The 10,162-nt window shown below is 33.3% G+C and overlaps 1 long non-coding RNA gene across 1 annotated transcript; it reads left to right on the forward strand.

The window, feature by feature from the left end:
• The first annotated feature begins 8,305 nt into the window (after positions 1-8,305).
• LOC145955291 (uncharacterized) lies at positions 8,306-9,858 on the forward strand. The gene is made up of 3 exons (XR_014431919.1): positions 8,306-8,494; positions 8,595-8,701; positions 9,564-9,858. It is a non-coding gene; the product is annotated as an uncharacterized LOC145955291 (long non-coding RNA).
• Positions 9,859-10,162: the final 304 nt, after the last annotated feature.

Genomic DNA, 10,162 nt, shown 5'->3' on the forward strand with positions numbered 1-10,162 from the left:
TCGAGGAAAGGGGGGAGTGAGAAACATCGCTCTGGGTGTGTGACACCCTCTACCCCAACATACATATACAGTAATTATAAAAAATATAACAAAATTTCATCATTAAAAATCAAATTTCCAGCCACGTAAGGGTAAAGAGTTCACATTCATAAACTTAATCCAAATAACATGCCGGTAAAATTACAAAGAAATAAAACTGAATTTTCTAAAATAATTTAATAAGAACATCTTTAAACTAATTCTATCTATGTCCCGATGTCACATGTCCTATCAGAGCAAAACCCAACATAGAAGCCTAAGCTTCATCACCAACATCCTCAGCCTCACGCTGATGATCACCTGTATAACAGTCAAAACAGAACAACATGAGAAAAGGGAGTGAGAAACATCTCACTCTGGCTCACAGTGTAGAAATATACGCCGAATAGCCAAACACAAACAAAATAAGTATAACATAGATAAATTAATAATAACATCACACTCATCCAAGACATAAACCATCACTTTATCATATAACATTAAGAATGCATATGCATGGACACAGACTACATATTATCATGCATGTGGCGCCAGTAAAACATCACATGGCATATTGCCGCTAGCAATACACGAAGAGTAGTCTAGGAGTATATGCCGGGTCACACCCTCTGCGCACTCTCACTAGAAGGATATACTACCAGAGTCTCGTCGGGATAGCTAAGCCGCGCAAGATACATCCCATGCACACAATGGGCGAGACTGGGACTTCCAAACCGAGCTATCCCCAAGGACTAATCCCCAAAGCTTTTACACTAGGGGGCCTTCTCTGGCGGTGTATTCCATATCGTACCCTTAAAACACTTATGCAAATGATGCATGTCATTCAAGACTCTATGCATTCTCATATCTCATTATCATTTCTCATTTCCATATCACATTATCATGTCTCAATATCACTTTTCACATCATCTCATCATATTCACATAGTCATCACTTTTCACATCATCTCATCATATTCACATAATCATCATTTTTCACATCATCTCATCATATTCACATAGTGTCTACAGAGCACTCAAAATCATATCAAAACTGATCTATTTTCAAAAATAAACACATATTTATACATCTCATTCAACAAGGAATACATCAGAACAATCAGAAAGCAAAACAGAAAATATTCATATTTTGCCTGTTTCTCATAGGGTTCCCACAGGAACCCACAGAGCACCCTAATTCATATCAAAACTTGATTATTTTCAAGATTATATACATATTTACACTCAGCAAATATCAAGAAACACAACAGAAAACTCAGAAGGTAAAACAGAAAACATTTAAAATTTGCCTCTTACAATTATCAATGCATTCCCTTAGGGTTTCCCATAGGAACCCATAGAAATCTCAATTCATACGATTAATTACATATAAGAAAACAATAGGCAAAACAGATACAATTGGGAAAAACCCCTCATACATAAGCATACAAAAAATGCAACAAACACAGGATTGGGGGCCAATCCCACTACCCAGCATACAATCCCACACCCAGAGCGAGGTTTCTCACTCCCCCCTTACCTGGATGAGCAGAAGACGGATGGTCTTGGTGTGATCTAAGATCGTTCCTGAGTACTCTTCCTTAGAGCTCTTTGTTTCTCTTTTTTTTCCTAGCCCTTCGAAACGCAAATGAGGTAGATAGGATTAACGCTACCTGACTCCTTAAAATTAATTCATTGGGCTGGGTCAACCCGACCCATTTTCCTTCTCTTCTAACCCACTTCTCTTTTTCCTCAAAATAATTAAATAAAATAAATACATGTATATTATAAAATATTTTTCCTCTATAATAATAATATATTTCTGACCCAAAATATAATAATATAATTTCAATAACAAAATATCATATAAAATCAACCTTCTCTTAAAACATATAAATATTTATTTAAATATGCTAATAAAAATACTTATTTAATACGTACAAAATAATTGTCCAAAACAATAATTATTTAAAACGTACAAAATAATATTCTTCTTTAATTATTAAAATAATTATGACCAAATACCATATAATAATAATAATAATTATAATAATAATAATAATAACTTTATTGAAAACTGGGGTGTTACAATTCTCCCCTCCTTTTAAAAATTTCGTCCTCGAAATTACCTAAAGTAAATAAAAATGGATATGTCTCCTGCACTAGACTTTCTAATGTTCCACCTTAGGCTTTTGGAATACTACACACGAGTCCACAACTTCCTCTACTCCTCTCTTCACCTTAGACCACCACGCTTCCGCTACGTCACTCTCATACATCCTCCTAAGGTCCTAATCCATCTAATAACTCCTAAGTGAATACTAAGAGTACTCTTATTGCCTTTTTCTAAGATCATCTTCCTTAATTCGGGATTATTAGACACATAGATTCTATCCTGAAACCACAAAACACCATCAACTTCCACTCGAAAAGGGCTATCTATACCCTTACCAATCCTCTCCACTTGGTTCACTAAGAAATGATCTAACTCTTAGGCTCCTCTAATCTCATCCATTAATTCACTAGTAACCTTCGACATACTCAATTCAATGCTTCTAAGGGTAAGCTCACAAATCAAGCTTAAATCTCTAAACTCTTCAATCAAATTTAACCTTTAAATCATCAAAATGATAGATGAAAGATCATCCTACTCAATGCATCTGTCACCACATTGCCTTTACCTAGATAGCAACTGAGATTAAAATCCTAGTCCTTAAGAAATTCCAACTATCTCTTTTGGTCAAAAGATATTTAAGACTCTAACAATCACTAAATACCTCAAGCTTAGAATCATATAAGTAGTGTCTCCAAATCTTAATGTAATATCATAACCACTAACTCATAGATAAGGTAGTTCCTCTCATGAATTTTTAATTGCCTAGAAACATAAGCTACTACCTTTCCTTCTTGCATCAACAATGCATCCAAATTCATCTTATAAGTACTACTATATACCACAAAAGGCTTACTAAAATCCAATAATATTAAGGGCAATGCTATTTTAGAAATTCCTTCAATAAATCTCCAATAATAATAAGCTAACCTCATAAAACTCTTACCTTCACTAACTGGCTTAGATATCTCCCCACTTAAACACAACTTTTACCTGAGACAGATCCATGTTTACCTCAACTGGAATTTACAGGAACTAGAAAACTTATCTCATACAAAAAAATAAATAAATAAATAAAATAAGATAAAATAAAATAGTAATACTTAGATAACTTAACATACAACCGTCTTGAATATATCTTCACCCTCAACTACAATATGATCATATCACACCCTAAGATCAATCTCACTAACCACACGACATTCACCAATTGATCCCGAAGATCATCTATCCACATATCAACATACATGCATATTAAATCATATTAGAATACCTACTTTAAACCTTCAAATATACCATCCATAAGAATGTACATGAACAACCCTTACCACATAGCATCATACAATCTTAAACAACCTCTCAATCCACATGAAAACACCTCAAAACATCTTAACAAAATCAATTCTTATCCTTGCATTGCCTACTAACCCAAAAACATTATTACAACCTACTTCTCCTTTCAACAACTATCAAAGAAAATAACACACAGAGAGTTCTACTCATCCAAATGATCTCAAACCTATCTCAAACGAAAGCTAAGAGAATAAGCTACAACTCCTATGCAGACATAAGATTCTAAAAAGATCATCTTCTTAGCTAAAAATCTCAAAAACCGCAGCAGATATACTCAGCGCTTACAGCTAGACATTTGATCACCAAAGTAGCTATAAGTAGAGTTCTAGACCTCCGTTTTACCTGATTCCAGTTCCATTGGAAAGATAACGTCCAAGGCTACAACTTTTGTGAAGAACATAAAATCTAAATCTGTCAATATGGTACTCATACTGGAACAACAAGACTGCAGCGAAAATATCCTCTACACCAAATAGCAATAGTATATCAATATATCTAAGCCCACAAAAATACCTCAACCCTTCCAAACTCACACCTCAACTTCATATTCAAGCTTTCCACTACAATCCTAAACCAAAACAACTCACATATTCAGTATAAAAGGCTTAGAAAATAAAATTCACATGCTACCTAAACCATAAAAAGTCAACATGCCACCATCAAACTCTAGAAATCATCAACACTTCAATCACTCCTTAAGAATACCAAAACTCCAATTCTCAACATACATCATCCTTAGATTCAATCGCTACAATTATAGCTTTAAAAAATTCCACCAATCGTAAACTCTTAATACACTAAAAACAATCAATGTCTTACCCAAGTCTAAGGCCTCAATAGTTCCTATAATATTAGCACAATATCTCGTCTGCCACTACTCGCACATATGCTTGCAACACAAGCGATATCACTCAACCACTACTTCTTCCATAAGCAAGAAGTATCAAACAAATAAGAAATTATAAGAATGAAGAAAAGCGGTCATAATGGTATTAGTTAACACTATCATGACTATCATTCCTCTAATTACAAAATAACTTAACAAGAAGAACATCATCATCATCAAAGAAAAACATCATCAAAGTACACAACAAATAAGACACAATCAGAGTACACAACAGAATCACGATAAGTACATAACTCACGGCCGATTGGATCGACCTGCTCTGATACCACTTAATGTGACACCCTCTACCCCAACATACATATACAGTAATTATAAAAAATATAAAAAAATTTCATCATTAAAAATCAAATTTCCAGCCACGTAAGGGTAAAGAGTTCACATTCATAAACTTAATCCAAATAACATGCCAGTAAAATTACAAAGAAATAAAACTAAATTTTCTAAAATAATTTAATAAGAACATCTTTAAACTAATTCTATCTATGTCCCGATGTCACATGTCCTATCAGAGCAAAACCCAACATAGAAGCCTAAGCTTCATCACCAACATCCTCAGCCTCACGCTGATGATCACCTGTATAACAGTCAAAACAGAACAACACGAGAAAAGGGAGTGAGAAACATCTCACTCTGGCTCACAGTGTAGAAATATACGCCGAATAGCCAAACACAAACAAAATAAGTATAACATAGATAAATTAATAATAACATCACACTCATCCAAGACATAAACCATCACTTTATCATATAACATTAAGAATGCATATGCATGGACACGGACTACATATTATCATGCATGTGGCGCCAGTAAAACATCACATGGCATATTGCCGCTAGCAATACATGAAGAGTAGTCTAGGAGTACATGCCGGGTCACACCCTCTGCGCACTCTCACTAGAAGGATATACTACCAGAGTCTCGTCGGGATAGCTAAGCCGCGCAAGATACATCCCATGCACACAATGGGCGAGACTAGGACTTCCAAACTGAGCTATCCCCAAGGACTAATCCCCAAAGCTTTTAAACTAGGGGGCCTTCTCTGGCGGTGTATTCCATATCGTACCCTTAAAACACTTATGCAAATGATGCATGTCATTCAAGACTCTATGCATTCTCATATCTCATTATCATTTCTCATTCCCATATCACATTATCATGTCTCATTATCACTTTTCACTTCATCTCATCATATTCACATAGTCATCACTTTTCACATCATCTCATCATATTCACATAATCATCATTTTTCACATCATCTCATCATATTCACATAGTGTCTACAGAGCACTCAAAATCATATCAAAACTGATCTATTTTCAAAAATAAACACATATTTATACATCTCATTCAACAAGGAATACATCAGAACAATCAGAAAGCAAAACAGAAAATATTCATATTTTGCCTGTTTCTCATAGGGTTCCCACAGGAACCCACAGAGCACCCTAATTCATATCAAAACTTGTTTATTTTCAAGATTATACACATATTTACACTCAGCAAATATCAAGAAACAAAACAGAAAACTCAAAAGGTAAAATAGAAAACATTTAAAATTTGCCTCTTACAATTATCAATGCATTCCCTTAGGGTTTCCCATAGGAACCCATAGAAATCTCAATTCATACGATTAATTACATATAAGAAAACAATAGGCAAAACAGATACAATTGGGAAAAACCCCTCATACATAAGCATACAAAAAATGCAACAAACACAGGATTGGGGGCCAATCCCACTACCCAGCATACAATCCCACACCCAGAGCGAGGTTTCTCACTCCCCCCCTCACTACAAAAAAACCGAAGTTTGTTAGCGTTCATTTTCTAGCGGTTTTAGAAAACCGCCAAAAAGTGCTATTTTTGTGGCAGTTATATTAACTGCCACAAATTACTACATTTTTTGCGATTTTAAACACCAGAATTTAATTATCTTTTATGGCACCTAATCCACATTCGAGTAACGTCTTTCCATTCCACTAACTTAATTTGTCAACACATTTATTTTATTTTATTTTATTTAATAAAATGAAAAAATCAATATAAAAATTATAAATCTTATGTATTTAACGTAACATAATATTATTATTATATTTAGAATTCGATTCTCACATTCAAACTCAGTATCCCAATGGTGTAACGCCGTCGACTTATTGGGAAAAAGGAGGAAAATCACTTTTCTCTCTTGTTTTGGAGAAATAAGTGGCTCACGAGGAATGGAAAGAAACATCTTATATTTGATCTCGAAGTTCTCATATGGCGCTTCTTCTTCAAATCCTGGATAAAAGTTAGAGAAAGAGAGAGGCAGAAAATGGATGCAATGGATTATGTGTTTGATTTGTTTAGAGAATTTGAAAAAGGCAATCTGATAATTTGGAAACGCTACCACAAATCCGATTGTAAAGGTGAAACCCTAATCCCAAATTTTCATCGATTCGAATTTTTGTGTGGTGGATTTGTTTTGCTTTTTAGCTACTAATTAGTGAGTTACAAATTTGTTTGCTTTTTCAGATTCAAATCTTCAGATATTTCCTCCATTTGTACCATAGCGCAAGATTTTCGCTGCTTCCGACCCTCTTCGCGCGTTGATGGTACGCATCTTAATCTTAATATCCCTCCATTTTACTTTTTTAATTAAGTTCTTGAAAAGAGTTTTTAGTGGAGTGAGTTTACTAATTTGCTTATCTAGATTTTAAATTTGTTGTTTTGGTGTTTTTCTATGAAATTGATTTCATTTTAAAATTTGATGAAGGGTGTTGATCCTAGTATTAGAGTTAAAATTTGGCCATTCCTACTTGGAGTTTGGGGCTGGATTATAGTGTATGATAACTTGTCAAAACAGCTTTGGGATATTATGAAACAGAACTAGAATGCCACTCAAATGTGTTGAAATGGCGATAGAGCATGCCCAAAATTTGCATTAGGCATTTCTATTTGGTGTTATAAACATGCAGTGTGTAGTACTTTTAGTGCTAATACTTTATTTAAATCTTAATGTACATATAAATATATTTTCAGTGGTTGCTATTAGTAATCCTACATTGGTTAAGAAATCTAAGTTCTACATTGAATTAATTCACACATGATGTTTGCTGCATTTTATACTATATTTAATAAAAAAGAAAACATAGAATTTGCTACTTTTTTTTTATAATTGTAAACCCCATGAATCCTTGTTCCCAATTAAATTTCTGCATGATTTCAAACTATATATTTTGCTGCAGAGTGTCTTGCCGGGCATTCTTCAAGGGGACAATTTGGACACTCTCGTGTATGGCTCTCTTGACAATGGAAAAAAAATTGTGTGGAATGAAGATTTTCATTCAAAGGTAAAACATCTTCTGAACTTTTAATTTTAGTGAAGGGATAAAAAAAATTGGATTTGTTGTTTGTCTCTTTGGTTGCTGACTTTTTGGCTGATTTTTGACTTTTTAGCTGATTTTCTAGTCATTGATTCTATGCTGATTTTCTTTGGCTGACTTTTTCTCTGAAACCTCTTTTTAGCCATAGTTCAGACATCCATTTTCCATTTCTTTACACTTCTTTTGTTGTTCATTTTCCTTTTGCTCATAGTATTTCTTTAAATAACATTTCCTTGTATGGATTGTGTTAGTATTACAGTTTTTACGTCAAAAAGCTACTTCCATGAAGCAAGACTACACAAAAATGACAACTACTGTAAGTAGATGGTCTTTTACTCGGACATTTATTTTACTGCCAATTTTGCAAAAGTATCTGTTTTTGTAACCAAACTTTTCATGTGAAAGTAATAGCAGTGAATCCACTGATGTCCTGTTGTTTCCTTTTATTTCTTTGAAATTATAATACACTAAATTTTCCAAGTAGTTTTGCTGCTATACTTTATGGTCAGAGGTAATTTTAAAGTTGGATGTTTGTTTGATAGATGCTATAAAACTACAGCTTGAATAAATTATGTGTTGAAAAAATTTGAAAAGCACTTTATAAAGCTTTTATATAATTGGGAAAATTAAAATAGATTTGTAGACTTTATAATATATTGCTTTCCATGACAACATCCAGACACAGACAGTTTCCGAGTTGAAGGACTTTGTGAAAAAGCTGAACTCATTGCCAGAGATGATTGTAAGAACATTTTTGTTGTAATTTTGATACTTCATTAAGACATTTACAAGATTCTCTTAATGAGTATCAAATCATAATATGTTTTAAATTATTTCCCCAGAGGCACATTAATCTTGCTCAGCATCTATCAACATTCACATCAAAGCCTTCATTTCTAGGGCAGCTTGACATGGAACATACAATTGTGGAGGCCCAAAGTTATGACATGTGAGTTTATTTTGAATGCAGAATGTTTAGTATACTTGATGGTATTATATTTTAAATTAATATAATTTTTCCATGTATATGAATTGAGTAGGTTGTGATATCCTGTATTTTGGAGGTGGCTAATGCTAAGGTTTATGATGGGTTAATTTGTTCTAGCTAGAGCTACTTGCTTTTGACTTGGTGGCCTCAAAATTTTGTTGGGGGTAATTATAAAACATAAATTTCATACGATCATTTGCAACAAGTACCGTTTATTGACTTGTATTTAATTGCCCAAGATAAGAACTAGTAGTTTAGTACCGCTCTTTGGAACATATATTGCTTTATAGATTCTTCTACTTGAAAACTTGATGTTTCTGTTTGAGGTATATATTTTGTTAATTAAGACTTAAATTTGAATGATATTTTGCTAATAATAATTTGTTAATTAAGACTTAAAATTGAATGATATTTTGTTTGTTTCACAATCTTGTATGCTTTCATTTGATTTTCTATTTCTATGACATCTCTATTTATTTCTAAATTATTATGCATTTAATAATCAAGTGATAGGTTATCATCCTAGACTTTTCTAAGTGATAAAGTGATCCAATACTAAGCTTCTAAGTTTGGTTTTGAAAACTTATTTAAGAGTGGTATTTTATAATGTAAAGATTTATGGATGGAGTTTGACTTGCAATGGAGTGAATGTTCTAAAGATTTTTTTAGGAAGAAGCTATTTTGACCTGTAACCTTTTGGCATGATAAATCAGATCTGCTGTCTCGTTTTTTTTACTTCTATGTGTTGTCTAGGTTATATTAACTCTTTCTTTGACAAACATGTTATATTTTATATTTGTAATTTTTTTATGTAATTTTGCAGTTACCTTCCTGGACCAGATGATATGCTAGTTTTGGACATAGCTTATACAATCTATAAAAAAGTCTGCCCGGGAACTCATTACGCGTTTGCAGAAGATTGATGGTGACAATTATCCTGAGATGTGTTATCTTGTTCTATGTATAATTATTTGTTATTTTCTTTCGGAATGCTGATTTCACCAATTTTTGGAATGGGTGATAAATTTGATCGGTCTTGTCAAGTACTTTATTGGGCCAATAAATAGCTCCCAAATGCAATTTTTTGACGATTTAAAAGTGTAAGAAAGTGTAAAAAAAAAAAAACAATTTTCTGGCGGTTTAAAATCGCCATAAATGTTGAATTAAGCAAAATTTAGATGAATTTTGTGGCGGTTTTAAACCGCCAGAAAATGTAAAACAAGTCAAACAAAAATGCATTTTATGGAGGTCTCACACCGCCACAAAGGGATCAAATTTTCTGGCGCTCAAAACCAGTGTTTACAAAATACCCGCCAGAAACGGTTTTTGGCAACCATAGATCTGGCGGTTATTAATGACGCCGGTAATGCGATTTGTGGCGGTTTTTAACCGCCACAAAGAGCCAAAATAACCGCCACAAAT

The sequence above is a fragment of the Cajanus cajan genome, chromosome 2 (assembly GCF_000230855.2).
Source record: "Cajanus cajan strain Asha chromosome 2, NIPB_CcT2T_4, whole genome shotgun sequence".
NCBI lineage: Eukaryota > Viridiplantae > Streptophyta > Magnoliopsida > Fabales > Fabaceae > Cajanus > Cajanus cajan.